We start from the raw sequence: 22,415 nt of genomic DNA, 5'->3' as shown, positions 1-22,415 counted from the left end.
TTTCTTCAGAAGTGATATTGAATCATTTTTCTAAAAAAAATTTTTTTTTAATAATTATACAGGAAATTAATGTACTTTATTACTGTACTTTAATAAAGACAATGAAATAATGGTGAAAAGTACTTCAGACCTCTGCTGAGAACAAACTTGAGACCAGCTGATCTAAATACCTACCAGCTGATTCAATTTTAAATTTATTTACATTACAATACATAATCTTCAAATTTACATTAATTATTTTGTTTGAAATTTTATGTTTTACTTCCACCAAAATATTTTTTCCAAAGTAATATTTCACACGTAATATTTTTATGGAACCCTGTAACATGTACATACTTTTAAAATCATCTTTTCAAATACTTGAAACTCATTAAATGAGATTCCAAGTGTTTTATTTATGAGTTTTATATTTTATGAATAAATTGGTCTATTTTTTTTTTTTTTTAATTTAAGTGGTATAGTGTTTTTATTTAAGGGTTTTTCATCCAATTTGAAAATTCAAAAAATCCAGTCACAACAGTTAACATTTTAAAAATGCTTACAGACTTCAGGCTTTGTTGTATGAAATTACATTTAATATTTTGTTATAAATAATTAGTTAATGCTCATTAATTATTCTTTATAATTTTTTAACCTTTTTGATGAATCAGCAAAAACTTAATGAAAATGGATAAGGATGCAGTATATCATTAATAATAGTAATAAAATATGAATAGAATGGACTTGAAGTTATGTAGCAGGTTAAAATATATGATAAAGACAAAAAGGAATACATGTAGGAGTAGTAGTATGGAGGCTATAAGTTTTGAGGCAGCAGAAGAGTTCTATATGAGGAAAGTGGTGTAGTGTTGAAGTCTGGTTACTATAGTAACCCAGCAATATAGGATCATCTAATTACTGTTGTTGTTGACCCAGAAGAAAAAGCAGACCACTTTGCAACCACCTTGATTAGTGAAAAATACACACACAAAACAAAATCACTCGCTCACCATCTAAGTATACATAAAAGTTTTTCCTTCATAAAATATAGAGCAACACAAGTATCATTCAACAAATTGGATTTCATATGATAAACAAATGATAGGTAAACTCACATACCCTAAGGACTGTATAACTTACTTAAAATTAAAAACTAATGTAAATTAAAACATAGTTGAAAAATGGAAAATACACCACTAATACTAAATAATTATCAATTCTCAGAAAATATTATTATAAATAAAAATTAATTTTAAGGTGCATGATGATACATGTAATAATCCTGAAGTTCAGATATTAAAGAAATAAACAATTGGTTTAGCCAATAAATACTCTGGTTATTTACCCTGGTAAACAATAGGGGTTTATGAACCTAAAAAACCAGTTACAGTCTTATTAAATATAATACAATCAGTAAAATTATGTTTTCATAACACAATTAATTGGACAAGGAAGAAGATACAAAAACATATGTTTTTGGGGCGAAAAACACTTTCGTGTAATCATCGCCCGGTCAAACATAATTTAATAAGTAAAAATTTAAAAAACAAAACAAAAACAAAGATAAAAATAAATTTAAAGCATAAAAAAAATAAAAGAAACTAAAGGCTTAAAAACTAAAAACTTGGACTAATATCACATACAAGGGAAAAAATGAAAAGCTAACAAAAATAAACTTAAAGCTAATATCACAAATAAGATATCACTAAAACTTAAAACTAATATCACGTAAATCTTACAATTAATATCACAGTCAGAATATAACAGTAAATAAATTTATTTAAAACGAAAAACTAAAATATAAAAAATTTAACAAAATTCGAAAGAGTGTAAAGGTCCTCTCACGAATAACAATGATTAACGTTCGAAAAAGTTACAACTAATCTACAAACACTAAATATTACATTTTATTAAACATATTTATTCTCCGTAGGAATAACCTGATCTACCACTTGCCTGTCAATAAGTACTAGCCTAGGAAACGGCGAATGTTTCGGCATAGTTTAAATTTCTGACGTAAGGCCGCACAACATACGCAATCTAACAGGATGTGGCGGACAGTTAAACGGCAGTAACATCTTACGCGTAGTGGTGCGTGCACTGCTGACATGAGGTAGTAGTGTTTGACTGATATGTCCTAACCGCAATCGACAGAGGACTTCCTCACAACTAGTTTTTCTGCATTAGGAGTCCCATGGCAACACGGAATCTTTAATGTGCAGGACGGCACAACAGCCGTCCAGTCACCTTGTCACTTTGCTCGAAGAGAATATTTTATACAATTAATAAAGTCAGAAGCAGCAACACGAGTGGTAAAGGAGGTTGATTGCATGCGTCTTTAGCAGCGGAATCTGCACGTTCATTACCAGGAATTCCCACGTGGCTAGGAATAGAACAGAAATTCATTTGTGTATTGCGATGGTTCAACTCGACGATTGCGTTATAGATTTCAGTAATCAAAGGATGTGTTGAATAAAAATCTTCTAAAGCTTGGAGTGCACACAAGAATCACTACATAAGGATAAGACGATATTTTGGGTTAACGTTATTCAAAGCCTTATTAATGGCGTACAGTTATTCAGTAAATACATTTGTAATATTAGGTAGACCAAATATATAGATTCTGCTATTAAGAATAAATGTGCATCCAACGGTATCATTCTGTTTTGATCCATATGTGTATACTATTGCGTCTGGGTTTATTTAGGAGAGAATATGGTGGAAACTTTGCTGAAAGACGATAGGTGGTGTTTCTTATATATGTTAAGATCAAAAATAAAACCTATAAGGTTGATTCTCCACGGAGGATAAGAACAGGGATACGTTGGAAAAATAGAAGGTATGTCTACGTTTAAAAGCTGTAGTAACCGCTGGGTACGTACACCCATAGGTGCAGTGAAACGTGGATGGTCTTCATATTTTTGTAAATAAGGATTCGCAAGAACTGCGGTAAAAACCGGGTGATTCGGTTGCTCTTTAAGACGGCCAAAGTCAGATGCTAGAAGTTGATCATGTCTATCCCAAAGTGATGGTTCATAGCACGCAACAGGTATGCTAGTGACAGGGCTTGATTTAAAAGAACCTGTAGTAAGACGAAGAAAAACATGATGTACAGAATCTAACATCTTCAGCGCGTAAAACCGCGCTTAATACACTTCCTTGAGGTACTCCACTCCAAGGTGACATCACCCGATAAGGAATCTCCAACACGAACACGGAAAGTTTGGTCATTTAAGAAACCCCTGATAAATGCAAGATGCAGCCCTTGACTCCCCATTCTTTAAGTGTTAAGAATACCACGTCGCCAGGCCGTGCCGTACACCTTGATATCAAAGAAGATAGCGACGAGGTGCTGGCAGAATAGGAAAGCATTTTGAATAGCTGCTTCCAGTGACACTAAATGGTCAATGGAAGTCCTTGGAAAAACCCACATTGTTCTAGACATAGAAGGCCAACTCTCTCGTGTACCATATGAACCTGCAGTTCACCATTCTCTACATGACTTTACACAAAATGCTTGTCAAAGAGATAGGGTGGTAACTTTAGAGGTTTTCTTTGTCTTTACCATGTTTAAGTAATGTTTAAGTAAGTACCATGTTTAGACAATGGATTCTAACCAGACCGAAGGGAAAACTTGTGAGAAGAATAGACTATTACACACAATAAGTGTTGTACCGCCGAATTAGGAAGGTGTGAGAGCATATTGAGACGAATGTTGTCGGGTCCAGGGGAGGTGTCACGTGAGTTTTTAAGTGCGTGCGACAACTCGCTGAATGAAAATGCAGTGCTTAATTCACTGAACAAATCACCAACATTTAACGGTAATACTTTCATCTGTAATTTGTACCTTAGAAATTCATTACCGTATGATGAGGTGAGGGACACCTAACAGAAACAATCTGCCAAAATACTTGCCATTGCAGAAGGTGATGTAAGGAGTTCTCCTTCATGAATCAGTCCGAGAATGGATTATTTTGGTGATCCGCAGATTATACGGACCTTTTTCCAGACAGCAGACGTGGGAGTAGTGCGTGAGATGGTGTCCACATATTTCCTCCATGACTTCCTCCTAGCGTCTAAGAATACCTGACGACATAGCACTCTAGCCTTGTAGCACAAATCTAGATGTTCATTTGGTGGCATGAGGTTAAATTTGCGCAGTGCCTGCCGTCGTTTGCTAATAGCATTTTTGCAGTCATCATTCCACCAAGGAACGGAAGGGTGTCTAGGGTTTCCTGATGTTTGTGGAGTGTATCTATTAGCATTTCTAAATATCAGAGACGTATAAGAGGTAAGTTCGTCAAGGGTATTTTTTCACCATCGTCATACTGTGATGGGAAGGTAACTGTTCCAATCTACCTTTTCAACAATCCATCTCTGTGGTCTTATTCACCTAACAAGGTGAATAAAAGACCATAGGTGTCGATAACAATAGACACCAAAAGCTATAGGTTTATTGTTACACTACCAAATTTTACTCACAAATTTTACTCACAAAAAGTCTTCAGTTTTATCAGAATCACTGGTAATATTTCTTTAAAAAGTAACAAATGATTGACTACAATCTCGGCTTTTCACCCGAAGATCCCGGGTTCGAATCCCGATCAGGCATAGCATTTTTCATACGTTACGAAATTCCATCTCCATATCCCCTCGAACAAGCTTTAAGCTTATTTGACGATATCATCATGCAAAACAAACTGTGTATAATTAAATTAAAGAGTTAACCTCAAAATTTGTCACTTTTTTAATAAAACAATATTGTAATAAAGTATTCTATTATTTTTATCTACACTACTATTACGGACTACTATTTTAGACGTGGTGTTGTGAACATTGCATGCGAGAAAAGTGGGATCTAAAGACTTCTAAACCGCCAGTTGACTCGACGTCAACAGAGTCGTTTTGGTTGGAAATAGAGATGTGCTTCAAGTATCTACCGCAGCTGTTAATTCATTGCGTATTAAGCATCGTTATTTTCTTTTATTATTACTAATAAATATAACAAATTTTATTATTATTTGTTATCGGTGCGGATATTAATATTTAATTTTGATTGTTTTGTTGCTAAATTTTCAGAAGTTATTAAATTTAACCAACCAGTTCTTTTCTTATTGTCTTATTACCATTTATTTTTTAATGATTAAGGCCATAAAGAAGGACAAGCCCGCAAATATGAGAAAACCATATATTCACGGCGAAGGTTAATTATTATTGCCATTGTTAAATACTTAGATGAAGAAAAAAACAGGTAGATTATTTCATCCTACTGAATGTTCAACATGTGAAGTCAAGTTGGTTGCACCAGATCGGTGTTGATTGCAACGCTGTGACGACTAAGTCCAGTTGCAATGCTAATTTGGTTATTATACTCGTACATTGTAATTACTTCACATCGTCCACAGCAACACAAATTATTTATTCTCATTATCATTGTCAAATATGACATTCTATTACAATAATGTTTGGAATTACCGTACATTTACTTTCACGTCATATAAAAAAGATAGGGAAAAAGAGTTTTAAAAATTTTTTAAACATTTTCATTCATGAAAAACTGTTCTAATAAAAGGCTAGTTATCGGGAAAATATTTCTTCAAAAACGTTCAAGTGAAAACGGCATAAAAGGAACCGTTAGAAACCGGTTAAAAAGAAATATCTTTAAAGATTTTTTAGAAAGGTTTACGTGGATAAAGTAGTTCTGATATTTAGATATCTCATTTTTGCTTTCGTTAAAATTCTTTATGTAAAATTTTAGAATGAAATTAAGTTTGATGTCAGCAGAAAATTAAGTGACTGTATAAAAGAACACATCTGATGAATTTTAACGCTAATGTGAAGTGAGTTCTAAGCTAGAAAGTCACCAACAAAGATAAACTTCTTCTATTAGTCTGAACAGAGAAGTAAGTGCCCTCTTCCTGCTTAAGCTAGTTGTGCGAGTGTCCCTGCTTCGATAGACCCGATAGCAATAACTTTTGTTAGGAATTTAGTAGAAAACGAAATCAACGCAAGACTAATTGTGCATCGATGGAAACGTTCAGAGGTGAACAAAAATCTTCCACGAGGTCTTTCCGAGAATAATTTTTAGCGTGGAAATAATTTTATTAAATCTACAAACTAGAATCGAATTTTGATTAGAAAAAAATATCGAGTTATATTTTGAGGAAGTAAAGAAATAGAGTTTAATCTTTTTGTTGTAACTTACACTTGTACTAGTTTCACTTCAAACTCACGTCACTGTGTACTCCATACTCTTCCTCTACGAGTCTGTGGAAGAAAGTACTTTACAGTAATACAACTAGCTGTAATAAAATAGTTAAATTATTACAGAAAATGAATAAAGAGTAATTTACGGGAACAAACTAATTCCGATTCTAGCTAGAAAAAATAAAACCAAAATTAAGCTAACCCTCTCTGTACACTCAAACTCGGTCGATAGCAAAATAAATAATAAAAAGCACCATTTTAGTTAATTATTAATTGTGAATAATATTAATAATAATAATAATAAAAGAAACCAAAACACAATTCGTTTTCAGTCAAAATGATTGATTTTAGCGTACAAAAAGATTAAGGTAAACAATACCTTATTTATTTGAAACATATTGATTTTTGACGACACAACTTACTGATATGTAAATAGAGCGTGATATAATACAAGACACGAAAGTGCTCTAAGGTGAAAAACTGAAAATTAAAGTTATGATTCACAAAAATGTTCTAAAATTTCTGGATTATTTATAAAAGATTCCTGGCATTTATCGTGTGAATTTAATTGATGATAACTAATGGTAATAAAAATGGAAGCACTTACAGTAATGAAAGATGCACTTCTGTGAGTTCATATTCTTTCGTAAGAACTGTAGGTGTACAAAATTGAAGTTCATGTACTGGTCTTACGATAAGAGGAGGAACATTCGGTAAGGCGGAACATAACTCGAATACATTCCAACGAGCAAATATTGCAAGAATATAAATGAAATTACTTGTAAGCGTCGTATATTTATCACGAGGATTAGCCCTGTATTTATTTTACTCAAACTAATTTTACGTCAGTTATTTACTATTTGAAAACAGAACCTCCAGGACGACGATGACGAAAAGTATTTTTTTAATACTGTTTATCAACGGCTAATGTCGTTAGAAAGGGACAATAGGAAAAAGATTTTACTGTAGTTACTGACTTGAAGTTTTAATTTTTTTCATCCCTGTAAGAACTATTTTCAGATCGTAATTTTTGCATTTACATACCATATAATAATGATATTATACTTCAAAATAACCTATATTATTAAGGGTAGGAAGATCATCGCTTAGGATTTTTATAAATACTTAGGCCGTTTCACATTAGACAAATAAACTTGAAAGAAAGCAACTTTGAAGCCGTTGTAAGTTACACAATAGCTGAAGCTAGCAAAACATCTTAAGCTAGCTAGCTACATTATTTTTTTCTAGATATTTACATCGAACTTGTAAAAAAAATTAATCTTAAACGGATTCCAGCCGCTTATTTTAATATCGCGGAAGAACTACGAGCGTAACCGAACGATCTGTAATCAGTGTGCAGTTTGTCGGTAAAATTTCATCGACATCGCAGCATTCCACTGCTGTGACAGCGATAAACGTTATCCTGCACGTTAAAGATCGTTGGAGAGAAGAGAGATGAAATTACAGTTCTCTTCTTTGCGATAATGTAATACGCTTAATCTCGTAACGAAGCTACGCATTTAACAGGTACAGAGTAATCGCTATTCGGATCGACGTATCTTATCGGAGAATGGAATAACCACCGTTACTGTAATTGATATCTGTATAATAAAATGCAGATTATAAACATAATTTCTTATTATATAATAATAATAATAATACAAACAAAATTTCAAGCGTGCATCAACTGTACTTATATATGTTTCTTTAAATAAAATTTACACCTACGTAAGCATTAGTTGAAAAATAGAACTACGTTAGTTCCAAAGATAACGTTAGGTGATTGTCATCTTGCATCTTCATAAAATAATTCACGCGTAAAATTAATAAGCAATATTTTTTTTTAAAAATCTATATTAATCTCTACCCAGAAGTAAATTTTATTTAACGAAAAAATAATATATAACGTGAATGGAATATCTCCAAACGTTACATTCAACGGCACAACAATCGTTTGTTGATGATGTTATTTTTATAACGTTTAGCGCGGAACTGCTTTCCGATTGAGTTGTTTTGTGGGTTTAGTCAAAAAAACTTAAAAAGTTAATTTATTTAGAAGATTAATTAATTAATCTTCACTATGAGAATCAGAATCAGTTAGTTGAAGGGCAGGTATAAAAGATGTAATATTGACATTTTTATATTATATCATTAATTACAATAATGATGAAAATCCGGCTACCGCAACTACAACGCGATTTAATTACGAATTTTTCGGTTTACTCCAAAATATTAAATCAAAGTTTGTGAAATTTTCCGGTAAATAAAAACCAATTACAGGGAAATCATTGTCATCCTTCATCATATCATTAACATTTTCCCATTTTTAGGATTACTTAATCATAATTTGTTGTATTTTCTTATCAATGTTCAACGATTTGTTCTTCATCAGAGATTCAAAAGCTGTATCGATCAGGACGTTTGAAAATGTCATGCCAGTCAATATCAAAAAAAAAAAAAAAATACAAATTTTTAATCGTACGGTAAGAGTCTCGCAGATATCATTTCTTCCGCTCAAAAAACAAAAATTTCTGTAACAAATAAAACTGTTTTTAACAAAACGATATTGATATCAAAAAAGGTAATACACTAAATGTATACTTTCCAAATCTATTAATTTAAATTTTTTTTAAAAAAAAGTACATGTTAAATATATGTAATAGACAATAGATATTCAATAATACAATGTTTAAGCGTTTCATATAATAAACAAAAAATATAAAAATTTGTTAGAAAACTCTTACCGGCCCGATTTCGTTGTTTAATAAATGAAATCGTTTTGTTAGATTATTATTTTATTTTTTTATGAATTACTGATTGTTATCTTATGGATTTATTATTAGAAATTTATCGCCTTTCTAGAACAAATATATATTTTTTGAATTTCTCGGCCAATTTTTTTGTTGGTAGTCACATCATTCACTTCATAACAAATTTTTATTTTTTAATAAAACTAGTATTATGACTTTCACGAATGAAGATCTGCGATGTAATATTGCAATCGCTTATTACTGAGCGTTACACTTACCCTTACTCGTAAGTGTAATCCTCGATTTTTATCGTATCCGTGGACACACTTTTTATGTTATTATTATTAAATGAACTTTTTTTTATTTCTCCATTAATTAATTCAAAGAGTTCAATTGTAGAATAACAATTTTACCAATCGAATGAATTTATTTCTGTTTTATGTAACAAATCTTTGTTGCCACATTTGCAACACTTTCCTACTGCTAATGTTTTTTTGGAATTTATTAGCAGCTATAATCTCTTGTAAACTAATACTTTTATTCTTTTTTAATGAAGTAATGGGAAATAAAAAGATTGTTTCATCTTCAGTACTTTCATTTACAAAAGAGCATTTACTATTCAAACAAGCTGCAGTATATATTTTTTTAAATTTTATTATTTCAATTACATAATCAAGTCTTTTTACGCTACCTAGTACTATCAAGTAATGCTACCTAGCGGCGCGATGGGTAAACCCACCTTTTTAAGGAAAAAGTGACATATTCGAGTGTCGCGGTTCATCAAATGGAAGAAAAATACGTATTCTAACAAAATTCGAGGTATTTTTTTGAAGTATTCTTTATTACAAATCTAACTGAACTGAAATGTAATGTTTTAATGTTCATTTTTTAATTCGTTTTCCCATTTTCATTTCACTTTTAGGTTAGGTCATGTTTAGAACTGTAAACATAGTTCGTTGACTTCGCCGTGCCGTCCAGTTCTGCGGACTCTTACCGGCGAAGTTCTAACGAACTTCTTGATTCCATCCTTAAACGATTAATTATTTTTTTGTGTATTAATATTGTTTTAGCCTCTCATTTACAGGGAGGTCTAAAGAAAAATTGGATGGAAATTATCAAATTAATAATCCTTAATTAACTTTCATTAAGGCAAAAAAAATCAGTTAAGGAGTAGATAGAAAACTTGATTAATTCCTAATCAAAAGAACTAGACCTATAATATTAAGTACTATAAATACTTACAGTCGGTGCGACAGCTGGACCAGCTAGCCGTAGGCACGTGTAGCCATCATGATGTGTTCACCCTAAAAATTAAAAAAATATTATTCTTTACATCAATTCCATTATTTACATTCATTGTTACACTATTCATTAATTAATATTCATTATAATGCAAATATTTCTGAAATTATAATTGTAATAGTTCCGTTATTTTTATTTTTATCTGTTTAGAATACACTAATTAGATTTTATAAAATATTAAACCCAAAAATAATTATTAAGTTTAGAAACTTAAATTTACATATAAATAAGTACTTTTTTTAATCAATTTTTATGTTTTTCTTTCCATAATATGGAATTTCATTCATATGTAAAACATCTCCGAACTATTGATTTTAAACAAATATTCACTCAAGAGAAAAATTAAAGGATGTAAAACTTACATTACTTTACCTTTTCTTTACCTCTCTATAAATTATGCGAGTTCAATAAACGTAATTTTGGGTTTCATAAAACGTTTTGCATTTAAAAATTATAGGAATTTTGAACTTTTGATTCTAAAACATGTCAAAGGAAAACGATCAGTGGTCCTTAATTATTATTTCCCATACACCCTATTTGGTATTTTTACTGAGCTGCCATATAAAACAGTTTTTTCATTAAAATTTTACTTTCTCAAAAAGTCGCGAATTTTATGTACACTCTGCGAAAGTACTCTAATTTTGCTCTGGCTAAACGTAAGAGCGGTCTTTACCATCGCCCAGGAGTGTAGTTCACTAACTGAAAGTATTAAACAGTAATGTATTATTTACAGCATGAATAGTGGTATTTTAGTGCAGTCGCACGATTTAACTTCACTAATTTGAAATGATTTCTCAAATTTCACTTTCTAACGTAATTTGATTTCAAAATTCCCCGCTTTACACTCTATTGTTAAATAACAAGATAATTTTTAATATCAGATATTATTTTGAATCGTTTTTAAATGTAGTGTAAAAAATGCATAACATTTATCTTAATTACAAACTGGTTGTTAAGTGCTCATGAAAACGTCATGTTATGAATTGTAATCCATAAAATGAGATGACATAAAATTAAGGAACGTACCTCGATAGTTGACGTAAATATCTATTTCCAATTTTTTTCTAATTCGAAACGCAATGTGTTACATACACAGTAAGCATGTTTTGTTACCTAAGCACTTCCGGCTGTCCCATGTTCTTTGAGCGAGGTTTACATGACGCTTGACAGGCGACTAATCAAAACCGGATGGGTGGAGTTCACTATTGGTTGAGGTCTTAAAACCTTTATGTTATTTATTATATTAGCTTAGCAAACTTCAGTAAATCGAAGAAAAAATCCACTCTCATAAAATATCAGTGATTTTTCTGGTGGGCATAAATTATTTTCCGACAGCTTAAAGATTAAATTTTTAATAAATATAATTAAATATATTAAAAAAAAGATCATAAATAAATTAATCAATACTTAAACTCAATATGACCGTAATTCATGAGAATTGTACTTTATGAATGTTAAGAAATTAAAACCTACAACAACGAAATATTTGAACAAAGTACGATTAGAAAGTTTTAAACCTCTGCCAAAAGAAATTAAGAAAAATATGTTCGTCTCTCAGGAGTTGACAAGATCCTTTTGAATTTTTTTCTTTGCGTCGTTTACATACTTAAAAGTGAAGTACGTACTTTACTTACTTTTATCTACTATATATTACTTTTAGTTCCTAAATAAACTGCTGTTATCAATATTTTTACCAGGCTACGATAGAAGGAGAAAACGTATAGGTTTAGCGTATCTATTTGTTTGTGTCCGTTTAACCTCAGGACATCTGTACAGATTTTTACGAAATATGGTACAATCTAATTCGGCAAAAATTTACGAGTGACAATGTGTTTATGATGTTTTGAAAAAGCCGAATAACTGACAGTACTTTTTTACCCTTTTTTGAAGCTGAAAACAAAATCGTTAGAAACTCTTCGGTTGGTGAGATGTAAAAGAGTTTGAAGAAAGGTACATTCCATATCCATTTTGCACATCATAACGTACGTGAAAAGAATTGAAAAACTTTAGAATTGTTATTCGGTACATCGGAGGCCCCTGTAATCGGCTCCAATTTACAATAACTTGCCATCAAAAGTAGTATAGTTTACTTATTACTTTCATTTTCTTATACATATTTTGTGTATCGCTCGGTTACTTCAGGAGAAGAACTATAAATTTGGATGTATTTTCTTCTTGCGCCCGTATAACTTAATGGCCGGACTGATTTTCATAAAGTTGTTGGCTTAAGAGCGCCCGAGTAACATCAGTTACTTAACTATCTGAAGGAGACAAAATTCCAGATTGTAGATGTCGCATTACCCAAATCGTAAAACCAATTTTTTTTTTTTAAATTAATCAAATTTGGAAGCAAATAAATCAAATAAGTATCTGAAAAGCGGATTTCGAATACATGAAGACATTAAGTCATACATAAATATGTCATATATCAAGGTTACTTAACCTCAGAATGAAAAATAATTACATAATAATTATAATTTACTTCAATAAGTATAATAAGAATAATTATTTACTTCAATAAGTCAGCCTGATTTGATGAAATGTCACATAAAGGATAAAGGTAAAAAACTAATAAAAGGATATTACATTTCAAAACGTTTAATAAATCAATACGATTCAAAAATAATTTTAACATGAGATTTAAAAGTAATTGTAATTGAATTACTGGAAATTACTCAGAGAACTCAATTTTGGAACTGAAAAGGAAATACAGTGTTCAGACTCATGTGGTCATCATTTTCTCATTACTTTATAAATAAGGAAACTTCTTATTATGTCTTATGATACCTTCTTCTTATGCATGTAAAGTAGATATATTTTTACAATTCAGTTGGCTTTGTTAAAAGCTGTTATTTTATATTAATAATGTAACAATGTATCTAATTGTAATATTGTTTTAGTGCAAAATTACATTTCATACAGTTATCATATACATATAGTAAATTACGTACTTTCTTTAACAATGAATTGCAAATTAAATTAAAATGTGAAATATATAATGATCATTATAACTTATGAAAATATATTCTTTAAACATAACTGAACCAGCAAGCTACTACTAAATATGAACCAGCAAGGTTAACAGGCAGAATAATTTCACCTAACCAAGCTATGGCACCAAAGCAGTTTTTATTCGAACACATAGGTCGTTATAAATTTAATCGTTTAAAATACTTTTAAACTATGATTTTGAAACATTTTTAAAAGCTGTTTAATTTTCGTTAATTAACCATTCTTCAATGACGTACAAAAAGCACTGGGTAAAAATATTCGTCTTCTATTACAGGTAGCATTTGCTATCAGGTTTTTCTATTGTTTTATGTGAGTTCTATATAAAATAATATTGAGTACCGAAAAGCATTCCCGAAAAGAATTCATTAAGCATTATCTTTCAATTAAAGTAAGTTTTCTTTCGTATCTTCTTACAGTGATGAAATTAAAAAGTTTAAAATAAGAAACTTTACAATATTTTTCTCGAAAAAGTGTAATATTTTTGAAGTGTTTTTTCCTAGGAGCTATTTTTTTTTTCTTTACCTTAAGGATGTGTTAAAGTAGAATCTTTCATAGTTATAAACACCTTTTCGAAACTGTGTTCGTCACAGAACTTTAGTACAATGAACTATTTCTGTTTTAAGATTTTCTACTTCACACTTCACGAAAATAAAAAAGATTTTTAAAAGAACATACTATCTTGGAACAAGGGAAATAGCGATTACACTCAGTTTTATGAATTTTCTCTTGCAGCAATTAATGCTAATAAAAATGATAACAAAAACGTAAAATGTATACCTGGTGATATTTAGAACATTATAGCTTTATATACATATTTATACAGTATATTTATATTTTGTATATATTGTTTTGGATATTTTATACAGTATATCTTTATAGTGCATATCTGAGAGGTATTTGGAGGCAGAAGGAAATGGGGTTCTGCATAGTTAATGTAGAAACTATTCTATTAACTACGGGTATAACTATTCTATTGCGATGTTAATTATTAGTTAATGTCTATTATTATAAATATTATAGCACTCTGTAAAGTTCGTTATTGTATGCATTATGAATGTAAAATACAATAAAATTGTTCATGCAGCGCGTTTTACCTCGTTTTTTTTTTTTTTTTTGTTAACACGATTTTTCTGTCGTTGCATATTTGAATGTTTTTAACTCGATAATAAGGCATTAACAGAAAACGGGTTTCACAGTTGTTTCTCTTGTAAAATTTTAAATCGGAATCATGTGGCATATGTCCACCTTCCTATTTAAAAAAAAATTAAGTTTGATTCTTCAACATGGCGGACAAAAATTAAAAACCCACCATAATGCAGATTTTTTTTAACTATGCGAAACCCCATTTTTTCTGTTTCCAAATACTTCTCAGAAATGCAGTACAAAGCTGTTGACGTACTTAAATATACCCGGTATATTATAACCCGAAAAACTAAAATTTGTTGAATCTCATCAAACACTGTTATCGAGCAATAAACCCCAAAAAGCTGATTAAAAAAATATGCTTATATTATACGGTCCTATTGAATGTTACGAATAAAATAATCGATATAAATATTAGTATGTCAGTGAGCGACAGACCTGATCCATTTCAGAATATATTAAATTGAGCTCTTCAATGATGGTAAATTAATATAGTAAAAATTAAAATAAAGTTTAAAAAAAAATCTTAGTACTTAATCTTTTGTTGTACTCAGATGGTACGAAATATAGCTAGAAATATATTTATACAAAATTTAATCTAGAAAAACTGTTATTAACAAAAATAGTATAGAATTCATTTTTACTAAACAAAATAAATTTAAAACGGCGTTAAATATGTGAAAAAGCTATCAATTTAACATCATTAGTAAATCAGAAACGATTCGAGATAATTATTTAATTGATTATGAATGGTTTAATCCGTACCAAAAAAATAGTTTTTCTGTACTATTAATATCGTAAGCAGCGGGACATCGCACTGAGAACTTTGGAGAAGGCACCTCGTCAAGTTTTTTTTTTTATATTTCTATATAAGTTTTTTCTTTGAATTTATAAAATCTGTTTGCTAATAATATATACAATAAATACAGCCAACTAATATATTACAAAGACCACCCGTCAAGCAGTTATCCGTTGTAACTTATCTTTTGATTACTAACAGTCGGCGCTCTTCCATACGCGACTACTGCCGCTATTTTAAAATAGAAGATTTTATTGAAAATCGTACAGAGTACGTCGTTCTGCGTATCTTCCTCATAACAAGGAATCCCACCAAAATGATTTCGTAGAAGTACAAAAACTCATTTGACTAACTTCTCAACAATCTCACCGACAAAATGCCTAAAAATCATTAAAACGCAACTTCCCTATGTACACTCAAATATATTTATTTATATACATAATTTCTTAAAAATAATATATAAATTTGCAGATCACATTTTCAACCAACATGTATGAAAAATTAGCTTAAATAGATAATTAAACCAAATTATTTGAAATTCTTTAAATAGTAATTTTGTAAAGGAGTAGAAGTATTATAAAAATTAAAAAAACTACTACAGAAAGCAGAAGAAAGACCACGTGCTATTAAATTAATAAATGTGATTCGAATAGTGATTTTACTGCATTCGAAAAGTGTTGAATTTTCATTAATAAGTAATTAAATTTTTCCTCAGTCCTATTAATAGCACTGTTTTTAATCGGTACATAACCGATTAAAAACCATTTTTAAATTGTTAAAAGTATTATTTATAATTTGTTAAACCCCTACAGTAAATTTTAGGATAGAGAAATATTGTATATTTCTTTTTATTTTTCTATCGCCATAAAAATAGTTAATTAAAATATTATTTTTAAATATTTAATTAAATTTTTTTTTTTTAATTTAATATTTATGTATAATTAAGAAATCGAAAAAGTGCATTAGATTATTTACAACTATGAAAATATACAAAAATATTTGATTTTGAACAGTCATAATTTGTATGCGTCTGATATTCCAAATATTTTATATTTCTTTATTCGGCTTATATCTCCGACTGTATAACCGTTACACATTAATATACCTCAGAGTTTTGATTCTAATTTAATCCATTTAATAATTTTCTTTGATTGCAGGAAGGTAAAAAAAAGAGAAGATGTAAAATAGTCTGCTCTTAAACTTTTAAAAGTAATTAAAATAATCTCGAATCGTTTCTGGCGTAATACTGACGTTAAATTAATAGCTTTTTCATATACTTAACACGGTTTTTACAAAAGCATTGCTTAAAACTTTGTATATTTATATATATAAATCTGACATTCAATTCATCTCTTATATTTTTCAGCTGATTTTAAATATAATTAGTAAGATTCTACTTCTAAACAGAAGGTTAACAAAAGCACAAAGAACTCAACTAAAATAATTTTCAAATAGAAAAGATTTTTCGGTACTAAGAGTACTGAATTTCAAATATTGATACGTGGATGCTAAAGCTGCTACCTATATCTATTTCAGGCTGGAAATTATATTATATTTTATGAAAAACAAACATGTTTAATCAGACCTTATTTTAATTGCAAATATTTTCTTCATTTATAACCGTATCAACTTCTTTCAGGACACGAAAATTTCCAGCTTATTAGTGTTGTTTAAAATATTATTTTACAAATTAACCTAGTCATGTAAGCTCTGCAATTACAAGTAATATTTAATTATTATAATTCTTATTTATGTTAAAGTCAGAATATAAACTGTAAGGGAAATATTAATTTTTACTCTTATCTACAATAACTATTTTATCTACAGTTTTCTACATAACAATCAATTGTTTCTTTTCATTAATTTCTCTTTAGAATGAAATTTCTCGAACATTGTTTATTAAGTATCTACTTGAATTTGCATAAAATTACAAAGATTTTGCCAACTCAGAGTAATAATTTCCTAATATTTGCATTTAAAAGATAATTTATTTCTGTTAGTTTAATTTTTATTATCTGCTCTGTGATCTCTTAAATCTTTCTAAGACCAATATATCTTTTAGTTATAATTTTACAATTCTGAAATTTTTAGATGCGTTTTATTTCTTAATGTTAAACAAACTGGATTTGATTTTTATCCGTGTAAATTCAGTCGATCATCTAAGAATTCGATATGACTTGTTTTCTGTTACAGTAAGCCTAATGGCATAATACATTTTGTAAAACGTTTACCTTTTCTATAAAAATGTGATATTCAGCTAGAAGTTTTTATATATCTTTTTAATAAATTTAACTATAATTCAGTGGGCTTCCCGGTTCTAAAATATCTGAAGAATATGAAATCTTCAAACATAAAATGTATTACATCGAGCCGTCTATCAAATGCAGCCGAACAATTAAACTAGTAAAAATAATCTTAATTAGAGTTCGTTCATGGTTGTCAAATCACAAGGTAACACTCCTAAAAGGACGACGTTTTCTGACTCCGTCAACCACAGGATTTCGGTAAAGCGGTCACTTAAACCCAATTATATTATATTATTATTATTATTATTATTATATTATATTATTATTATTATATTAATTATATTATATTATATATATAAATAGATTTAAATAAAATACTAACAGGAAAATCTGAGGGATATAAAAATATTGAATCCACAGAAAAAAACAATTATAACAAAATCCTAGTGATCCGGCTTTAAGTCATTAACATGCTTGGAGTGAAAGTTTGAAGAGTGAAGTCATCGACTGTTAGAATCTGAATAATCTAAATTAATTATTAATATCTATAATGTCCATGAGTCTCTGAATGCAGAAGAGTTCTTCGTTTTCAACTATAAATTTAAATTGTGATTTACTGAATGTAGTTTATTAAAGTTTTCAACATAAACAGATTTAAAAGTAGCCTACAGAATAAAGAATGTATAGCAGTAACATTAACGATATGATTTAATGAAGGGATGCTATCAATAATTACAGTTTAATAGATTAGTTCTATTCATTAAATAATACTTCCGAGATAAAAACAGAAGCGTCTCCAAGAGATAATTCCGGATACTAATTTTATTTGATACTAATTTTACTAAATTTATTAATGCGGCATATAAATTTTCCATAAAAGGAGTATCGGCATGTTTTGGGTGCCAGACCTCAAAGAGCTTCCAGAAATCCATTTCAGTTTCTTTTTGAGCACTGCATTCACGGAATCATATGAATATTCGAACCCGTAACTTGTATTTCTCTATTTCCTATGACTGAAAAATGAATTGACTACGGAGCACGTAATTCAATTTTTTCTGCCTTCACTGAGAATGGTTATTAAATTGCAACTGGGTAGAAGTGAAACACATGATAATCTCATTGAGCATTACTTTAGCAGATCTCTATTTACCTTCTGTACTTTAATATTTCTCGTTGACTGGGAGAGCGTAATTTGTTTTAAGCGTTAATAAAATGTAATTAAAAGCACTTGCAAGGAATTTAAAAACGACAATAGAGGGCTTAAAAAATAGCATGATTATGATAATTGCCAGTCGTGTATTATAATAGGACACGTATATTTAATGTGTCCTATTAAAAATTGATATATACTAACTACAAATCAAACCAAAGATCTTATGTTGATCAATAATTAACACAGCTGGCTACTCCAACACCAAAGTAATATTTTATTATTATTAGTAGATAAAATACGATTTTATATTTACAGAATCAACAGAAAAAAAAAAAATTAAAAACCCGAAAATTAAAGGTAAGTGTACGAAATTGGTAACATTTAAAAATAATAATTTTTAACTGAATTTAATTTAAATCATGGAAATTTTAAAAATAACAAACTCAATTTCATAACATTTTTTAATAAGGTATAAGATTTTTAAATTGGATATTATTCCGTAAAATTAATTTACCGCATAAAAAATTGGTTCTTTACAACCGCTGAATCGAAGAAACTAGCGTCCCGGCGACAACACCGCAAATCATAAATCCTTGACCTAGATTGATCAATATATGAAAGAGGAATACGAATGGTTGAGGGGAAGCCTTGGAAAGAGGCATAGACCAGACTCGGCCAAAGGCACCACCCCGCAGGCCAAGACGCCTCCCAACTCCGCCTTCTTGCTTGCAACTTAACCCACTCCTTTTGAACATATTAGACGACTCAGCTCGGTTTTTTTTATTCTTAACTTTAAAGCTTTGTAAAAAAAGACACTTTTCAAATTTTTTATTTCTCGTATAAACCTATTAGAACATACTTGAAGAAGAGAGCATTTTATATTTCATATTTCACAATGTAGTACCCAAATTCATATCTGAGAATCTACATCACAAGAGATAAAAAAATGTTCGAAGAAAAAACGTAAAATACTATTTATTCTTCATCACAGAATGAACGTAAGATAACAAATTTATAATTAAGCGTTACAAAATTTTTAAAACTAGTAAGTAAAAAATTATCCAAATCTAATGTAGATATATTTATGAAATGATTACTACCTTCTTTCGGTAAAAACAATATCAAATGAAAAATCTGTTAATATAAATTAAAAAAAAAAACCATTTTTCCTAGATTTTTATTATTTTTTACTTCCTTGTGCGAAGTAAAGGAAGCATTGTGATCGCGAAAAATCTCGGTTTTCAGATTTCAACGGAAATATCCATTTTTACCATCCCTGAATCGATTTTGACTAGTTTGAGAATGTAAACTCATTTGAGAATATAGTTTGAGAATTGTAGACATGTATTGACTAGTTTGAAGATGTAGAAATGTAAATGTAGATGTAGAGGTGATGTAAAGATGTAGACCAAGAAAAGACAGAAAATGAAATAAATGATGAGGTAGCGCAACAAATAGGCAATGTGGATGAGTATAAAATTACATCGATACGGTCGGCGTATGACGAAACAAAGAATGCCACTATCATAACGACTTACTGGGCGGCAAAGAAATTAATCAGTGAGAGAATACGAATAGGCTGGGTCCATTGTGGGGCGCAGATAAGAAAGCCGGTGTTATTGCTGGTGGGGAATGGGGCATGTCTCTGCCTGCAAGGGAACGGACAGGTCACACATGTGTTTCAACTGTGAAAAACCGGGTCATAGGCGGGCCCAATGTGCGGAACCTATGAAGTTCACGATATGTGGTAAGAAGAGCCATCGAACCGTTGATTGTAGGGTGCAGAAGTGAGGGTATTCCAGCTAAACATCAAAAGAAGCCAGCAGACAGTAGATCTATGTAGAGAGGTGGCCCTGAGTCGCGGAGTAGATCTCATTAAACTGGCTGAGCCAAATGTAGCAGCGGTGTCCAGATCGACATGGCTGATAGACCGAATGGCAGTAGCGACAATAAGCTTTTTTATTGGTGACAGCGGTTCTGGTGCGGGGTTTGCGTGGGTAGACCTAGTGGATCTGGTGGTGATTGCATGCTATCACTCGCCCAGTTCTAGTGTGAAGGACTTTCTATCATTCCTGGGTGCACTAGGAGATATAATTTGTAGATTCTGAGATCGGAGTATACTGCTGTCAGGAGATTTTAATGCGATTTCACCCGAGTTTGGGGTAACGACCGTAATGTTCGCAGAATGCACCTGACTGAGCAGATAAGCTCCTGGGGAATAGTCTGCATCAATGGTGACGAAATGGAAAACTTGTCCGACCATCGAACTATACTCTTTGACTACGTTCTGTGTGAACCATCAGGAAGGAGTACGTACAAGGATATTGAAGGTTGCCATAGATATGCAGAGGCGATACAACGCATACAGCTGAACGGTGCGCCGGAAGAATTCATTAGAAGCGTACAAGACAAATGTAGAAAATCCCGGATGGTTGTAAAGGTCCCGAGCAACAAACTCGCTTACTGGTGGTTGGTAGAACTAAATACACTTCGTCGTATGGACAGCACGTAGGATCTATCAACGACCTGGGGGTCGAAATGATCAAGAAGGTAGGTTCATGGCATATCGAGAGTCCGTAGCCGCAAGAAACGAATGCAGCGGTAGGATTAATGAGGCCAAGAGACGAAAATGTAAGGATCTTATGGAGGAGATCGATAGGGACCCCTGGAGTATGGGATATAGAATAGCAACTGGCAGGTTTAGCCGCAGATTGCCCGAGAACAGAGTGCGCGAGTGTGTAACCACTCTTTTCCCGATTAATCCAGAGCCGATGAGGGACGTTATCGAAACGGAAGAAATTATTTCCTTAGTGGACGAGCTGATTGCTGCTGGACGAAAAATGAGATCCCGTAAGAGTGCCGGACCAGACGGGTTGCCGGTTGAGGTCATAAAAATTATGGTGGAAGTGGTTCTTAAGATCATGAATGAGATATGTCCTGCGTAGAAAATCCCAATTCATGATCTTACATGATATAATTTTTGAAATTGTATATTGTTACGGAAATAGAGGTGATGATTTCGTTTGTTCTTTTCATGCAACTTCATCTGCGGCTTTGTTTCCTTGGATTTTGACATGTCCTGGAGTCTATATTAATATAAAAATCTGATCAATTACATTTAGGGCTGGTAATGTACCGTGTAAGTCACAAATTAAGGTATTAGCTGTAAAGTCTTTACTGTCTAATAACAACACTGAGCTAGACGGAGCATATTAAAGTTCTTTTAATTTGATATAATTTGAAGAAACCAAAGCGTATGAAGAATTACGTACAATTCTTCCATATTCATGGGAGAAACCATCCATCTCATCCTCTAAAGCAATACCTAACGGTAGTCCCCGAAGTTAAAAAAAAAAAATCTCCCATAACATATTAGTGGCCTTAGGTAGAGTCTAGTAGTAGGATTCATCGCCGACAACAAAGGAACTCTAATTCCGTCTTCTGCTTTCGATTCGTCCGTAAATATATGTGTGTAATTTTTGCACTCATCACTAAGACATTTAAAGGTTTGTTTGACGGTGAAATTCGGGGGTATTACCTTTCACATTTTGCAACGAACCGACTCGATCAATTGATTGTAAAATCAACCATGGAAGACCTTTACGAAAGGCTATATCCTGCGTCCCTGAGAAAAAACATTATGTTTCTCATCAGCTCATTAGGTCGAATCCCAGCAAACTTAAAATACGTAAATTTAATATCGTATAATCGAAAAATGCAGTTCTCAAAAAATGTAGAGAAATTAATATGAGCAGGAAATATCTATACATAAATTGAGTAGCAATATCTCACTTCTGTGCCGCAATCGGAGGATTCCTGCCTTA

General features: G+C 31.0%; 1 protein-coding gene across 1 annotated transcript in view; it reads right to left on the bottom strand.

Moving 5' to 3' along the window:
* para (sodium voltage-gated channel paralytic) overlaps positions 1 to 22,415 on the bottom strand; it is a 544,951-nt gene that overhangs the window by 352,082 nt on the left and 170,454 nt on the right. Inside the window, exon 2 of the mRNA XM_075370553.1 lies at positions 10,179 to 10,240. The gene's annotated coding sequence lies outside the window, so the exon portion shown is untranslated. The remainder of the gene's footprint in view (positions 1 to 10,178; positions 10,241 to 22,415) is intronic.

Source organism: Lycorma delicatula, chromosome 1 (genome assembly GCF_047948215.1).
Source record: "Lycorma delicatula isolate Av1 chromosome 1, ASM4794821v1, whole genome shotgun sequence".
NCBI classification, from domain to species: Eukaryota; Metazoa; Arthropoda; class Insecta; order Hemiptera; family Fulgoridae; genus Lycorma; species Lycorma delicatula.
The sequence above is the reverse complement of the archived record's forward strand: the minus strand, read 5'-3'. Positions and strand labels throughout refer to the sequence as shown.